Below are 17,541 nucleotides of genomic sequence, written 5' to 3' on the forward strand. Positions count from 1 at the left end.
TGGGCTTCAAGTTAAAAGGATTTCAAATACAAATGTGAACATTATAACATGAAGGAAGTTGGGTTGGGGTTAAATAAAGAGCATCTTACTAAAGATTTCATTCAGGTATTTAATGCCCTTTTCTATTTTGTATTGATCAGAATCATGTATCAGTCACATGTATACTCACCAAGCAAACACCCACCCATATTCTAGAGTTCTCCCTTTTTCCCTATGAAATCTAAGTAAAATTCACTTAGCTATTTTTTTATTTCTATTTTGATGCATGTCCAGTTGATTAAAGTTAATCTCAAGTTGTGATGGCCAATTATATCATTAACAATCAGATAAGGACTCCTGGATATAGTACTTGAACTGAAAGAGTTAATGTTTATTTGTGGAGTTTCCTGGCTAAGGAAAGCAGATACAAGATAAATCAACCGTAAAATACCTCCTGGCACTTACAACTGGTTTTCCTACTTGGATGAAGAATATTTTGATTGACATTAAAGTCAATTCAATTACAAAATAGCTGTCAGCTATTTTCTGTTCTGCTCATTCATGTAACCATTTCCCTGTGGCATTTATAGCAAATAGAGTTCTTGAGGCTTTAGGTTCTTATAATCACTGAGAAGATGGCAATTGGATTTTAGTAATCAGTGGTTAACAAAAACTATTACAAACCATTTAAGATATACTTTGCTTATTTTGGTGCATTAAAATTTCTGTTTCCTTCTGTACTTCCATTTAAAAGGGACTGAAGGAAAAGCTAATGGCATATTTCTGATAGTTTACCTCTATTGACATTACAAATCCTGCTGTCAGTCTGACAGTAATCCTCCTTAGCATGAATGATTCAAGGAATTGCTTGGAACTGTAATAAATTGCAGTGAAATTTTAAACTATAAAATGAGCCTAAAATCTTTGTTTTTCTAGATGAGTAAGGACATTTTAAAAGATGAAAATTAATGTGCTGAAGTCTGAGGTAAAACATAAGGGGTAAGGATAGTCCATAACATTTTGAGAAAGGACAAGGTCAGCCATGTGAATTAACAAGGTAGAGATTTATGATGAAGCATTAAACTTGGCAGGCAAATAGACTACCTGGAATCTATGATGGTCAAAGGCAGCAGTACTAGGGACTGATTCAAGACTGAAGGTCTAGTAACTGAATTATTGAATCTAAATCAATTCTGAAAATACCAACGTGTCATACTGTGAAATTACTTTTCTAAAGTTATTGGAAGCAAGTTTCTCTCTGCTCTGTTAAAGTTTAAACATAGCTTTCAGAAAAAGAAAATGAAGAATATATCCCGAGTTTAATCCCTTACCTAAGACCTAGGTGGTAATCATAATTCTAGGTGGTTAAGGACCATTGATACTAAACATAAATAATTTACATTATAATCTTAAAAAATATTCCAGGGTTATTAAAGACAAACTGGACTTGAATATATTCAGTTGAAAATGTGATTTAGCTAACAATAAAATTAGTAAAACAGAATCAATAGTAGAATATTCAATATTCATATATTAGGAAATAGAAAAATACAAAGATTCATAAATGTTTTTCAGTTTGAAGACAGAAAGTGAGCTGTCACACTCCACAGTACCAGCACCCTTCATATATATTGGAAACCGTCTTGAGTGATTAATTTCAAGCACCTTGGATCAGCGAGATGCCACAGTGAGTACCATTTAACTGAAGTTAAATTTGGGACACTGAGACCAATATCCAATCTAGGCCAGTTCAGTAATCTCAAAAATCACCCTGATACCATATTTATTATATCATTATGATAATTTTAAATGCCAACCTGGCTAGAATAAAGGATGCCACAATAGCTGGTAAAACATTTCTTGGTGTGTATGTGAGGGTGTTTTTCAAAGGGATGGGGATCTGAATCTATAGACTGAGTAAAGAAGATCACCCTTACTTGCGCATTGCTCAGTTCACTGAAGGTTTGAACGCAGTAGGTGTGAATTCACTTTGAGCAGCGGCATGCATCTTCTCCTGCCCTCAGACATCGGCTCTCCTGGTTCTTAGGCCTTTGGATTGGGAATGGGGCATATGTTATTGGCTCCTCTGATTCTTGGGTCTTCAGAATTAGCTTGGAACTACACCAACAGCTTCCTGGCCCCACTTTGTAAGCAGGAGATCATGGAACTCATCTTTTATAATTGTGTGAGCCAATCCCTTGTAGTAAATTTCTCTCTACATATGTCTATATCTGTATCTATCATCTATCTGTCTATCCATCCATCCATCCTACTGGATATGTTCTCTAGACATCCTTTATGAATATAATCACAATAATTTGTTCATATTGTGATGAAGTCATTGTTCTAAATGGCAATTTCTTCAGCCTTCTGTCTTCTCTTTTGATCACAGACACATAAATGAAACTTAACATAATCAATAGCCCCCACCATTACCTAAACCTGGCCGGTTGTATGACCTTGAGATTTATTATCATTGGACAAATGTACCAAGATGTTTTACTTGTCTGGAATTACATCTTATTGACTACAAAGCATTCACGTCTTCAGTGTTTTTGGTTCCACAGTTGCTTCACTAAAATGTAAAACTACCTTTCAAAGAGGGTACTACCTCTCTCAGCTCTCTTAGAAACTGAAGAACATTTATCTGATGAGTCCAAGAGAAGCCTCCTTTTAACCTTTGGATCCTAACTTATCTCCCTCACTATACCTTCATGATATTTTATTGGAAAATGATTACAGTCATTTTACTGAACTGTGTGGACTATATATGAAAGATATTCACAAAGTTTTCATCCTTCATTTGCAGAAAGTTTCAAATTTTGAACTTTTTCTGTTTAATTTTGCTTATATCAAAACTATTAGCATATCATTTTAGATGTTTAGGTCATAATGTCTATGTGTTTATATTTTTTCATTAATTTTAAGGCTTTAAAGCCTTCCCCAAAGATTATATTTTTTTTCTACTTTGGGCTAAATTTATGCAATTATACTTATCACAGATAAGTGTGTCTCCTTTTACATCATTTAAGGATTCCCCAACATCAGGCAAAGTCCTTTAAAACACAGTGCTGAATAGAATTCTTTGATATTGAATTACATCAGTTTTCTGTTAATGGCTACTGGATATGCATAATAGCATGCAATTTTATGTATCAATAGAATATCCACAGTGCTTTTATATTAAATTCGGTCCATGCTGGTACTTTTTCAATATGTAGGTTAACAATAACACTAAAAATGAAATAAAACTAAATGTTAAAGAGGTTTTCCAGTTTACTAAAAGCTTTAATGGTAAGCATACCTGTGTATTAGCATCTCATAATTTCTTATATTTTCTAATAAAAGTGATCAAACCTATTTCCTCCAGTAACATAAATAAAAAAGAATTACTTAATATTAGAAAATTATGTAATTCAAAGCAAATCAACAAAATACTGAGGACATTAGTTTCAACTAGGATTTTTTTACTTATGGATGAGTAAATATTTATGAAATATTACATAAAACATATGTAGTAAAATGGAAGAAAAATATATTTAATTCTATTGTCAAAAATGGCAATAAAAAATATTATGAATGTAGAAAAATAGAAAGCATCCATAATTCTAATTATCAGGTTAAAATGGACTATAAATCCTCATTTTTGTCCTATTTTGTTATTTTTCTCTTTATATTATGCCATTGGTTTCCTATACATTATCTTTTTATTTAAATAATAAATTTATGAGATTGATTTAAAAAGTACTGAACTTGACTCATATGATGAAATAATAACATTTGTCAAATAGTGTTATAGTGTTATATATTTATATCTGTGCTGAAAAGACATTGCCTGACTTTCATCAGTAATGCTTGGCTATTTTCTGTGAGCATTAAAGAAAGAATTGCCTTCTTAATGTACTTAGAAAAGAGATTATTAATGATCTATTTTTTTAAAAATCTACAAAGATGTGTTTATTAGAATGTTTCTTTTTATAAGCTTTAATATTATTTTTTAAAAATTGAAGTATAGTTAATTTACAGGTTGTGTTAATTTCAAGTGTACAGCAAAGTGATTCAGCTTTACGTACATATATATGTATTATTTTTCAGAATCCTTTCCTTTATAGATTATTTTAAGATACTGAGTATAGTTCCCTCTGCTATACAGTAGATCTTTGTTCACCTATTTTATATATAGTAATTTGTATATATTAATCCCAAACTCCTAATTTATATGTCCTCCACCCCCACTATCTTCTTTGGTAATCATAAGTTTGTTTTCTATGTCTGTAAATATATTTCTGTTTTATAAATAAGTTCATTTTTAACATTTCTTAGATTCCATATTTAAGTGATGTCAGATGGTATTTGTCTTTGATGAACCTACTTGACATGAATAATAATAATAATCTAGGTCCATCCGTTTTGTTGCAAATGGCATCATTTCATTATTTTTATGGCCAAGTAATATTCAATTGTGTATACATACCATATTTCTTTTTTTTTAATTTTTTTTTTATTTTCCCACTGTACAGCAAGGGGGTCAGGTTATCCTTACATGTATACATTACAATTACATTTTTCCCCCACCCTTTCTTCTGTTGCAACATGAGTATCTAGACAAAGTTCTCAATGCTATTCAGCAGGATCTCCTTGTAAATCTACTCTAAGTTGTGTCTGATAAGCCCAAGCTCCTGATCCCTCCCACTCCCTCCCCCTCCCATAAGGCAGCCACAAGTCTCTTCTCCAAGTCCATGATTTTCTTTTCTAAGGAGATGTTCATTTGTGCTGGATATTAGATTCCAGTTATAAGTGATAGCATATGGTATTTTCTTTATCCAGTCATCTATTGATAGACATTTAGGTTGCTTCTATGTCTTAGCTATTGTGAATAGTGCTTCCATGAAAATTGGGGTGCATATATCTTTTCAGATTAGAGTTTTATCTGGATATTGCCTTGAAGAGGATTGCAGAATTTTATGATAGTTCTATTTTTAATGACCTTCTATAATGTTCTTCATAGTAGCTGTGCTGATTTATATTCCCACAAACAATATGGGAGGGTACCATTTTTCTTCACACCCTCTAGCATTTATTACTTGTAGACATTTTGATGATGACCATTCTGACTGGTGTGAGATTATAACTCATTGTAGTTTTTATTTTCATTTCTCTAACAATTAGGGATATTGAGTATCTATTCATGTGCCTGTTGTCCGTCTATATGTGTTCTTTTGAGAAATGTCTGTTTAGATCTTCTGCCAATTTCTTGTTTAAGTTTTTTGTTTTAAATTACATTAAGTTGTATGACCTTTTTGTGTATTTTGGAAGTTAACTTTTCTAAAAGGATTAGCATTGTCTGCAAATATTTTCTCCCATTCTGTATGTGGTTTTTTTGTTTAATTTATGATCTTTACTGTGCAAAAGCTTTTAAGTTTAATTAGGCCCCATTTGTTTATTTTTGTTTTTATTTCCATTACTCTAGGAGGTGGTTCAAAAAAAAATTACTGCTGTGATTTACTCCAGAGTTTTTGCCTATGTTTTCCTCTAGGAGTTTTATAGTATCCCACCTTACATTTAGATCTTTAATTCATTTTGAGATTTTTTTGTGTAATGTGTTAGAGAATGTTTGAATTTCATTCCTTTACATGCAATTGTCCAGTTTTCCCAGCAACACTTATTGAAAAACCAATCTTTTCTTCATTTTATATTCTTGCCTCCTTTGTCATAGATTATTTGACCATAGCTGCATGGCATTATTTTTAAATTTTCTATCCTGTTCCACTGATATGTCTTTTGGTTTTTGTGTCAGTATCATACTGTTTTGATGACTGTAGGTTTGTAGTATAACCTGAAGTCAGGGAGCCTGGTTCCTCCAGCTGTTTTTTTTTTTTTTTTTTTTTTTTTTTTTTGTCAAGATTGCTTTGGCTGTCTGGGTTCTTTTGTGTTTCCTACACATTTTAAAATTTTTGGTCTAGTTCTATGCAAATTGGTAATTCCCCTTTAATAATTTGGTAGGGATTGCATTAAATCTGTAGATTGCCTCAGGTAGTATGGTCATTTTAATAATATTGAATCTGTATATAGTATATTTACCCTTCTGTTTGTGCCTCCTTCAATTTCTTTCATCAGCATCTTACAGTATTAGGAGTAGCTATTTTTCTGTAGGCCATAAATGTGTCAATAAACTGATCAAATAAATATGCAACTGAAAACTTCAACTAGATCAGTAAATGAAAAAATGAGATTTCACACATTTTTTTAAATTTCATTTTCTCAGGAAGTCCTTGTCTGTGTATTTGGGGATCACCATGTCAATATTCCACTGAGATAATGATTTTTATAACCCAGAACTCCTTTTTGAAATTTTCTCTTTAACATATCTCATATTTGATCACTTGTTTTTCCTTCCTTCACATTACATCCAGAATGTGGCAGACTATTACCAAGCTGAACCAAGCCATTATCAATATTAATTGTTTAATTTTCATAGATTATTCACTGGACCTACCTGCTTCTATTTTACTTCTCTATTAATCTAGACTTAAAATTGCAACCAGCAAGATATGATAAATTTTAATCACTTCAATGTAATGATTAAAGAAAATGTCAATTGTATAATTCAGAGCCCATTAGGAGACTGAAACCACACAGTAATTTAAACAGAAAATTTTAATATAAAGAATTATTAACTATGTCAGAAAAAATAATGAAGAACTGGTAACTATAAAGTACAGATAATTCTGTACCTGAATAACAGATATAAAAATCTGCTACTATTCCCAGGTCTAAGATCAGTCACCCAAAGTTTGACCTCCCTAAAATCCATATATTATTAGATAGGACATAGCCAAGGCTCCCTGGACTGTGGAGAATTGTCGAGGTTGAAATGTTAAGTGAGGGAAGGATAAAAGATTATTATAAACTCAAATTTCTCATAATTTCTCTTATGGACAGTGATCATGTGTGCAGATCTCTGTTGAGCCACTTCCTGTCTTACAATGACCAGCTACTGTTAAAGCAATTGTTCAGTGATGTTTGATGATATCAACTTGAGGGTTTTTGTTTAACTGTGTTAGTTAAATAGATTATTAATTTTGGTACATTATTTTATTAATTAGTTCCATTGATTAAATATATAAATTATCAGTGTATTCTTTAAAGGACTCTGCCTAAATCTTGCCTATTGTTTTCATGAGTTTGTGATAATTTGTTTATTCCTGGGGAGAAAAAATCAACAAGTAAATCATGAAATTGATGAAAATTTAAGCAGAAGAAAAGAGCCATAATTCAATACAAACATGTGTATATGTGTATACACATACATATGTGTGTGTGCGTGTATGTGGAATTACATAGAATATATACATTTGCATATGTATATGTGTGCATATACATATATAATATAAAAAGAATACAACATATAAATATAACTATGTTTATATAGAATAAGCCTACTTTTATAATATTGATACTTTTCCACCATTTAAAAATATATTTTTTAATTTTACATGAAGGGAACAATTTAACAAATATTTACATGTTAAATTTTACACTAGATTCCCAAATACTATGTACAAATGCATAATCCAAATAAGGAAACAAGTGTAAAAAAGGTAACATCTGAGTTTAGTAATAGATTCAGAGTTCCATGGTTGTATATTCATTTTATGTATATGGTTAGAAAAGAGAGAAAGATATTTCTTGTAAAGGTATTTGAAAAACAATTGTTTGCAATGAACATGTATCCAGTTTTAAGTTCCAAATCCATTTTATAAACTAAGATACACATGTATGAATCAAGATATTATTAAAATTGTCAACCATGAAAATAAACCCTCCCAAAATAATCAAGTTTGTGATTTTTAAGGTGATTGTCAGCATGATACCTAATCTTTGAATTTTTTGTTTCAGAAAAAGATACAAATTCATGATATATATTTATTTATATTGTGTATATTAATGCATATTTTAGACATTATAATATTTTAAGTATTTTTAATATGGAATTCTAAAAATATCATGGAGAACAAAAGGTAGCATTCTAAAGACTTGCATATAATGGATTTTTATTTCCTCCCAAATTCATGCTAAGCAATTGTATTTTCCTTTAATTTTGCTTACAGTTTTATGAAGTTTCCCTAAATTCTTACCCAGTTTTAACCCAATAGACAAAGATGATTCAATATTATCCTTCAAATAAGAGGTAAAGATAACACAATTCAAATCTGAAATCCTCTTGTTTTCTAGCCCTTGCTTTGGGGAATCCTTCATATTTCTGAAACTCATTTTTCTCATCTCATGAAAATAGTACAGATAATATATCTTTGTAGAGCTTTACAATAGTAATATATGTAAGCCACTTGTTGCATGACAAGTACTCAGTTTTGTCTATCATTAATTTTTAAGTTAATTTTTGATACGTTATGTTTATACACGTCTGCATCATATTTTTTCTCAGAGATCAAAGGCAACAATTTGCAGTTATTCTCTTTCAAAATTCTGAACTAAGGAAAGGCACTCCTGTCTATTAGAGGCTATCTTTTTATAATACAAAATGCAAAAGACTTAAATCATGATAGTAAATAAATTCCTGATGGTTCATCAATCAATGAGGTAATTAAGCCATTTAAGATATTACTTTAGTGCTTTTTAAAAACAAACACTCACCCTTATCTAAGCTAATGCTCTATGGCAATAGAATATGGTGAGTTCTACCCCTGGGGTTAATTGCTATCCTAGACGATATATTCATACATTTCAGATTTGTGGCAATGCTTTTGTGACATAAAATTTGATTATATCAGTATGATGATAGCATTAGCCAGATAAAACAATAAAAGTTGAGACATTTCATACTTTTACATCCTAGTAACATACAAAGCAAAACATACACACAATTAATAGCAATTAGTTACAAAGTAGTTTCTGTGTACCGGGCCTGCTCTAAATTCTTCACCTAGAACTGTACTTTTCAATACAACTCAATGAGCTCTGTGTATGCCTATTTTACAGATGAAGAAATTAAATAAAAGGTGTTAAAGAGAAGGCCAAAGTTCATGCGACTGGACTTGACACATCTTTGCCTGTCAAATAATGTACCAACTCCTCCAAAGGTCACACAGAAGTTCTCCTCCTCCCTTTTCCTTTCTCCCTTAGGCTTTCAATTAAAGTAAGGTCTGTGTAGTTGCATTAAGATATTCTTAAGATTTTCTTATTCAATTCAATTTTAACTGTGCAGAGGCAGACATAGCGAAGAAATTAGGTAGTATCACTAACAAATCTATTTGAAAAGTTATTTAACACTTTGTTCTTTATCTAGTAACTATCTATGATAATGTCCTTCATTCTCTATACTTTGTAATAGGGACCAAAACCAATAAACAGGAAAATAGAATGAGGGTCTGATGGCAAACACTCTAGTACAACTTTCTGATGAACTTGAGCAAGCCATCTAGACTTACCATGTTTCTAGTCCCCAGCTACTACACCTGAAAGTCCTTTATTAGTAGTATATTGTTTGATATATGTATTAGGTATAATTTAAATTTTGTATTGTATGTTCTATCATATTTAAATTAATAGTAACTGACTATAATGTATGCAGTGTGTTTTTAGTGCTTTAAGTGCTGGATTAAAACATTGACTCTACCAATTATCAGATCTTGTGTGATCTTGAGTGAGTCTCAGTCTCTCTGAGCTGAGTCTCTCAGTTTCTGAGCTGTGAAATCCAGGTATTTTTTATTAAATGTCATGGAATTATTGAATATGATATACAGGAAATTGCTTCATAAAGTGCTTTAAAGAATGTTAATATTTGTTAAAATACCATCATTATAACTGCCCTGAAAGCCCATACTGAGCACCATCTAAGGAGTGAAATTAATCTCATAATGAGAACTATCTTATTTATTGTCACCTTGAGTTACAAATTATAGAACTCTATCTTCTAGTATATTTCAGTTCATTATATACTCTAAGTATATTATATTTTTATTGTAATAATAAAAAATAAGAGGAACATTTAGAAGAGTATAACATAAATAACTGCTATTTACAGAACACCTTTCAAGAGATTGTATTTTTTTAATAATTGATCTTCAAATGGTAACCCAAAGGACTTAATTTTTCTTTGAATTTGGAAGTAGTTTATGGAGATACTTGAATGACTCACTCTTTGCCCTACCCATATGTTGTAAATACACGAAGTATTAACTTCTGAGTGAGAATTAATACACATGAAATCAACAGATTATTAGAAAATCAAAATATTATACATTTTGTGCATACAAATAAACTAACTGCAAAACATAATATATTCTTGTTATCATCGTTAGTACACATACACATGTGGAAAGTCAAACATTGGCTTAAATATAATTTGTCATGCATTTGTGTTGGAAATCTTCACATAGAGTACAACTTTGCTATTCAATACTTGTCTTTTGATTACAATACATGATTATAGTAGTCTTAAGTAGGAAAATAAGTACTAGGCAGGAACCACAGCCCTGAAGAAAATGATGGAACATTTCTTTGCACCAGTGATAGGAATCTGTTCTGTAGAGATGTACATTTGACAATCTGCAGAAGAAGTTGTTACTTCAATATTTATATCTCTGTTTCTCTGTGTCTAATTTAATGACTCATTTAACATGCTTGTAATTCCTGAGATAATATTATAAATCTGTGGAATAATTATGTCTCAGTTCTTTCATGGTATTTAAATTCTAGGCCATTATATGTTATTGATCTACTGAGGTTAGAATTTGAAACTTAACTCCTTACTGACAAAATTAACTAATGCAGAATGTATATTTATGCTATCATAATAATATTGTTTTTCATTTGGTCAGAGTATAAATTTGCCAGCAGATAATCTCTATGTTATGAAAAAAATTGTGATTAAAAAGACCAGTAAGTTTTAGAACACAGAATTTTCTCTGAAAGCAAGTTCTTGTCTTAAGAACATCTTTTTAGAAAGCTACAATTCAGAAGCCTCTACAGGTGCATGTGTTGGTCTAAGGTACCTAAAATAGCATTATCTCCTTGACCCAGAAAGTCAATTAACAGGCTGTCTTGGTTGTACTGTTCGTATCCACATTTCACATCTGACTTTGGAAGTAAAGAATCCGTTAAAACCTTCCCAGTAACTCTTTAAGTACCAGGTTTGACAGCAATGGTAATTATATCAAAGAAAAAATACAGGAATACAATATTTTGTGTCATTCAATATTGCTACAAAATATTTTTAAAATTCTATGTGTTATCTACAAAATACTTTAAAATTTATAGTTTTACTCAAAACAGATATTCAAATCTTTTTTCAGAAGATCAACTTCACTGAGTCCTCCATGTGCTCCCTTTGAAGTTTAAAAATGCTTCGTCTAGAAGGGCTGCTTTAAAATGGTCCTCAAACATAAGGCTCCAATAATATTCAACATAAATTAATTTACATAAATCTACATTGAACCTTTTAGCATAATCTGCTTCTGTATATGTGCACATATTTATATTTGTTTTATCTCAAAGTAAAAACTGGAATTAATCAAGCTATAATGAATGGCAAGGTATTACAGTATAGGAAATCACAAAGAAGCCCCTGATTCCTTCCAGAGACAAGAGTCAGGAGGCCATTTCTTCAACTGGCCATGGAATCTATTAATAGTTTCATAAAACAAAGTCAAAATATTTTGTTTATAGCAGGATTTGATTCTTTTTTGTTTATGTGTTATTGGTGCTCAAGCTTCCTCATATATCACTAGTATTTTAAATTGGGTTGTTTCTGTTTAGAAAAATACATTCTGGGTGTGGAGATAAGATGACAATAGTACCATGGGATCTTTTCCTTCCTGAATTATTGTATTTGCTCCTTTTCCTCTTCTCCATTATTTCCGTTCCTTCCTCCCTTCCTTCTTTTTTTTTATAAAACTATGTATCATAATCTCATTTTTTTCTGAAATATGCTCATCTATCTTATATGAGTTCAATGATGCAATCAAGATACATTTTCCATTGGCAATCAATTTGAAAGCTCTTTTGCAATTTTAAAGCATTCAAGTTCAAAAGTAGAAAAACAGAGATTTTAGGTGCAATAGAGATGATCTAAGGACAAAATCAAACTGGCCATTTATGAGGAGGGAATCATGCAATGACCTTAAGAATATCTCTAGATTTGACTATTTAAAGTAAAAGTTCACTTTAGACCCTAATTTTACTGTTTTATAATTGTTCATCTAGTCCCAGTGTCTTCTCTGTGAATTTGGAGCAAGATAGGATCTAGTCCAGAGCTAGAATTGGTGGGAGAAATATCACACATAAGGGAAGTTTCTTCCCCATTGAGAATGTATAAAAAACAGGTGCAGTGCAAGGGTGAGGAGTTGAAAAGTTTCTGGAAAGTTACTGCTATACTTACATTTACATTATAAACAGTCAAAGGTCTAGAAGAAGTTTCTATTAAAAAAATTAAGAAAGTGTATGAAGAAAAGCATAAAAGCCAAACACCTCCTAAATCATAAGCAGTAGTTTTGAGGAATTCTGTGATGATGACATACAAATGTATAAAGATTTGGAGTCATATGTCAAACATGTGACTTAGGCAAAGACCCTATTTAAGAGTTTAGGTTTTTAAAAATTATTTTATTACTATTATTATTTTATTTTTTGTGATGTCATTAGGATTCCAGGAGGATTTTTAAGCTGGAAGTGGGGGATAAATTTGGAACTATGAGCCTTATTCAAAAAAGATTCACAAGCACTGAAGAAAAAATTAAATGAATAAATAGTATTTTTAATTCCCTGGTATAAACACAATTCTCCTGCTTCGCTAGGACACTGGTAAACTGTTATTAAATAGGACCTATGTATTGTACATATTTTCCCACTTACTGTATACAATATTCTGTATAATGTCAAGCAGTCCAGTTGCTGTTAGTAACTCAACCTGCTTAATATAACCACAATTATGAAGATAATGAAGGTACAGAAGGAAACACTAAGTGTCCTATTTGATTAGATTTTTCTTCCTGGGTTATTTAGAGATGTGAGAAGTGAAAATTCTGTTCCCTCCATGTCTATATCATTATACTAATCCTTGAAAAGCTAATGTGACATTCTGTTTTTGCTCTGTGAAATATAGATATTTCCTTTCATTTGAGATGTTCACTGACTCATAAATGTCATGATCACGTGCAGTACAACCACACAGTATCTAGAGAAACTTCCTGAAGCTTTTCTAATGAGGTTAGTGCAGCTCTTAACAGCTGCTTAAAAATCAGTGTTCTACCCTTTTATTTTTTTTATTGAGTATTGGCAAATAGATATTTTATCTAATTACAAATTTATAATACATTTTCTGCTACTGAGTCACATTTAAGAGGACTCAGTTATAGTAAACCTATATTTATTTTGCAGTTACTGAGTAGGGTATGTTGCTTTTGTTATTCTTCTGCCTTTTACTTTATCTAATAAGATGATTGTACTACTATTTAAAATATTTTGGAAGACTACATATAAGGACATTCCAAAACCTAAAGCAATGAAGTCCATTATAGTATCAAAAAGATGGAATTATTTATAATTTACCAAGCTTATTTCTCTACAATATGCTTTTAATTAGTTCAAAGTATGGAAATATTATTGCTGCAAGATATCACTGGGGTTTTAACAATAATAATTAAAATTTTCAAATTCAAAAGAGATGCAAGAAGGAAACACACTGTAAACTTTATCAGTATTAACTTTGGGTATGACAATAATTTTCTTTCTAATTTTCAATGTAGTTATTTTCAATTATTTAAATAAGAATATATTAATTTTATAATTAAAATGGATTAAACTATATGTGTTAATCAAAATTAAAATAAATACAGTGTTTAAAATAGTTTAAATAGACATTTATCACATGCATATATTACATTGAGTATTCTGTGTAAAGATAATAAGGACTAGTTGCTGTTCCTTCCTCAACCTATAATGTCATAAATGTTATGAAGGTACAGAAGGAGGCAACTAATGTGCTCTTTCATTGTTTTTTCTTCCTGATTATTTGAAGTTGTGAGAAATAAAAATTCTGGTATTTTCCTGCCCCATATAATGTAGAATTGTCATTTAATATTTTCTGACTTCATTTTAATTGAACATGAAACTTAACTATGACTCCAGCTTATGTGTTAACAGTGAAATATTAGTAATGAAGCTATGATTAATTAAATATCCTTCTTTTTATGATAGTGGATGACACATGACACATTTAAACTCTTAGCTTATTGCCATACCCAAGGTGCACAAAGGATTCCTGTAACTCATGATATGTAATGATACAATTGAGGAATTGTTCTCAGTTAAAAGAAAAAGAAAGCTTTGCACCTCATATTATTGGCTCAAGTAAGAATGAGGTCAAGTCACATTTTTCTCATCTTATTTTGTATTTTAGGATTAAAAATTTGTATTTAAAGAAAGGAGGGAGGAGTGGAGGGGAGGGAGGGAGGAAGGAAAGAAGGAAAAGATATGAGGAGAAAAGGCTGTAGGGAATAAAATACTTGTACAGGACTGAATTACTGGTTTGTATTGTGACCTGGGTGGTCACAGAAAGCCCAAAATGTAAGAGGGCCCTGCTCTTGGTTTAATGCTCTGATATTGCCATCTTGAAATTTTTGGTAATATTTGAACAAGGGTGCCCACGTTTTTACTTTGACTGTGCCTCATGAATTATGGAGCCAGCACTGCTAGTCCATGTCAGAGATTCATGGACTGTAGGTGGGGGCTCTTATAAATAGCCTGCAATACCTTTCACTCTAATTCATAAATAATTTTACTTGAATTATTGGGTTGTAAGTAGTCTGAAAATATTGACATTTTCTCATGATATTAAGCAAGGTAACTTCTTGAGATATCATGGGCTCTCTGCAGAGATGGAGGGAGAATTATGAAGTATATACATAAATCTTGTATTAAAAATTATCTTTAGGAGTTCCCATCATGGCTCAGTGGTTAATGAATCTGAATAGGAACCATGAGGTTGCAGGTTCGATCCCTGTCCTTGCTCAGTGGGTTAAGTTTCCAACATTGCCGTGAGCTGTGGTGTAGGCCACAGATGCGGCTCGGATCCCACGTTGCTGTGGCTCTGGCACAGGCTGGTGGCTACAGTTCTGATTAGACCCCTAGCCTTGGAACCTCCATATGTTGTGGGAACATCCCTAGAAAAAGGCAAAAAGACCAAAAAAAAAAAAATTATCTTTGAAATAATTGATTGACCTGAAAATACTTCATCTAAATTCTCTGTTAGAGATTATGTCTGCCTGATATTTTTCAAAAATGTTTACATCACAAATTCATTAAGGAGCAATTTGGATACCCAAAATGACTAGTGGAAATGATGTGTCTATAATTCATGCACTTGGAGAATATAGTATAGTTTATTGAGTTGTTTAATCCTCTAAGTGTAATTGAATCAGGGAAAACATGTGACAGGAACCAAATGGTTTTATCAATTCAATACATTTATAGTTTTAAAAGGGTGAAAGACAATCTTTCTTGATTATAAATTTGATTTGTTTAGTGAAAAGAATGCTCGAAAGATTTATATATATATAAGATATATATCTGTGTATATATATATATATATATGTATTCTTGAGATTCATTTTTGCCATATTGTAGGAACAACATTGTTAATTTCTTCAATTAGCATATATTTTCACTATAATATTACAGTAAAATATACATATAAATTGTACATATCCTAAGAGATTTTCACAAAAAATGAGCACATGCAGAAAGAGAGTATTACACCTAATCCAGAAGCCCCCTTTTGCCGCCTCCTAGTCATTAATCCCAAAGAAAGGGTAACTTCTGTCTTACTGATTCCATCTGCCAGATTTGAAAATTAATACATTGAAAGCATATATATACTTTTGTGAATGGATTCCATTGTTCAATATTATTTTTATGACATTCATTCATAAGTGGCAATAGTTCACTACATTTTTATTGTTCGATTATTCCACTGTGTGACTATATTGTTTGCTTATCCTTAATAATTTAGATGGATAATTTAGTTCTCTCACTTGGGATTAATATTGATATATTGGTGTGTATACATTATTTCTCATATTAATGCCTAGGTAAAAGATATCATGGACTGCTCTAGAAATGGAGAGGATTGTTATTTGGAGGTATAACAAGCTTATTTTCAGGTATTATGAGATTTCTTTTCAGAATTGCCACAGTAACACAATACTAATTATAAGAATGTTATCCAGATTTCTTTTTAGCATGATATCTAAAATACTTATTTTTATAATGAGGATTTTAGAGATTTCCACAATATAATGTGCTTATTAGTATAAGCTGGACATGTTTATTACTTCTGTTTAGCACCATTTGTCAATGCATTTAAATACATTTTGAGGATGAAACTGGAGATTCTCATACTAAGTGAAGTAAGTCAGAAAGAGAAGACAAATACCATATGATATCACATGCATGTGGTATCTAAAATATGGCACAAATGAACCTATTTACAAAGCAGAAACAGACTTACAGACATAGAGAACAGACTTGTGATTGCCAAGGGGGAGGGTGTTGGGGGAAAGATGGAGTGGTGAGTTGGGTTAGTAGATGTAAGCTATTATACATTGGATAAACAATAAACTCCTTCTGCATAGCACGGAGAACTATATTCAATGTCTATGATAAACCATAATGGAAAAGAATATTTTGAAAAGAATATTTGGAAAGAACTGAATCACTTTGCTGTATAGCACAAATTAACACAACATTGTAAATCAACTGTTCTTCAATTAAAAATACATTTTGAAAGAAATATGAGGGCAAATCTTATTCTGATCTGAACTTTGCTCCAAGTGTTCTAAATCTGATTCATTTAAACATAACATCTTTCTTGTAATAAAGCAATATCCCCAGGGTTTTGTGCTTTTACAGTAATTAGTATATTGAAATTATTCAGAAAAACCAATGTTTTTGTGTCCATCACTTAATGTATTTAATAACACATGAAATGATTTGATATTGAGCCTCAAATATTTTCTTTTAGTAATTCTTTCACAAGTAAATGGGATAAATAATTTCATTCATCAAATAAACATCATTTTGCAAACCCATATTTTATATTCTTTTTCTTATATCCCCCAATTATGACAGTCTTCCCAAGGTTCCCTGCTTCCTACTTTAATATATTTTCTGTTGGGGCGCTTGTTGATTGAATAGGTCAATCATTTTTTATCTTACATTTATTAAAAAATAATTTCTGAGATTATACTCTGTGACAGTTCTTGTAGACACCAGAGCATTTATAAATGTTTCCAAAGCATTTATTCATTAATGTAATTAATATTTATTAGAAGTTTAAAATAGTATTAAGGCTGTAGCAGTGATAGTTCAACCAGAACAATAAAGATTTATAAATAATCAGAGTTTTATCATAGGGATTTAACTTTACTCAATAGTGGAATATGGTTATAAAGGCTTTATTAGGCTGTATTTCTGGGTCTGATACCAAGCAGACTGTCAGGAGCAGGAATTGTGTGCAAATAGGGGAAAAAAGCACAAACTGGA

At 31.1% G+C, this 17,541-nt stretch overlaps 1 long non-coding RNA gene across 1 annotated transcript in view; it reads left to right on the forward strand.

Moving 5' to 3' along the window:
• Window positions 1-17,541, forward strand: part of LOC110255677 — a 793,233-nt gene that overhangs the window by 674,074 nt on the left and 101,618 nt on the right. The window contains exon 12 of the long non-coding RNA XR_002336321.1: window positions 1,555-1,666. This is a non-coding gene — a long non-coding RNA (uncharacterized LOC110255677). The remainder of the gene's footprint in view (window positions 1-1,554; window positions 1,667-17,541) is intronic.

The sequence above is a fragment of the Sus scrofa genome, chromosome 10, assembly GCF_000003025.6.
Source record: "Sus scrofa isolate TJ Tabasco breed Duroc chromosome 10, Sscrofa11.1, whole genome shotgun sequence".
Classification (NCBI taxonomy): domain Eukaryota; kingdom Metazoa; phylum Chordata; class Mammalia; order Artiodactyla; family Suidae; genus Sus; species Sus scrofa.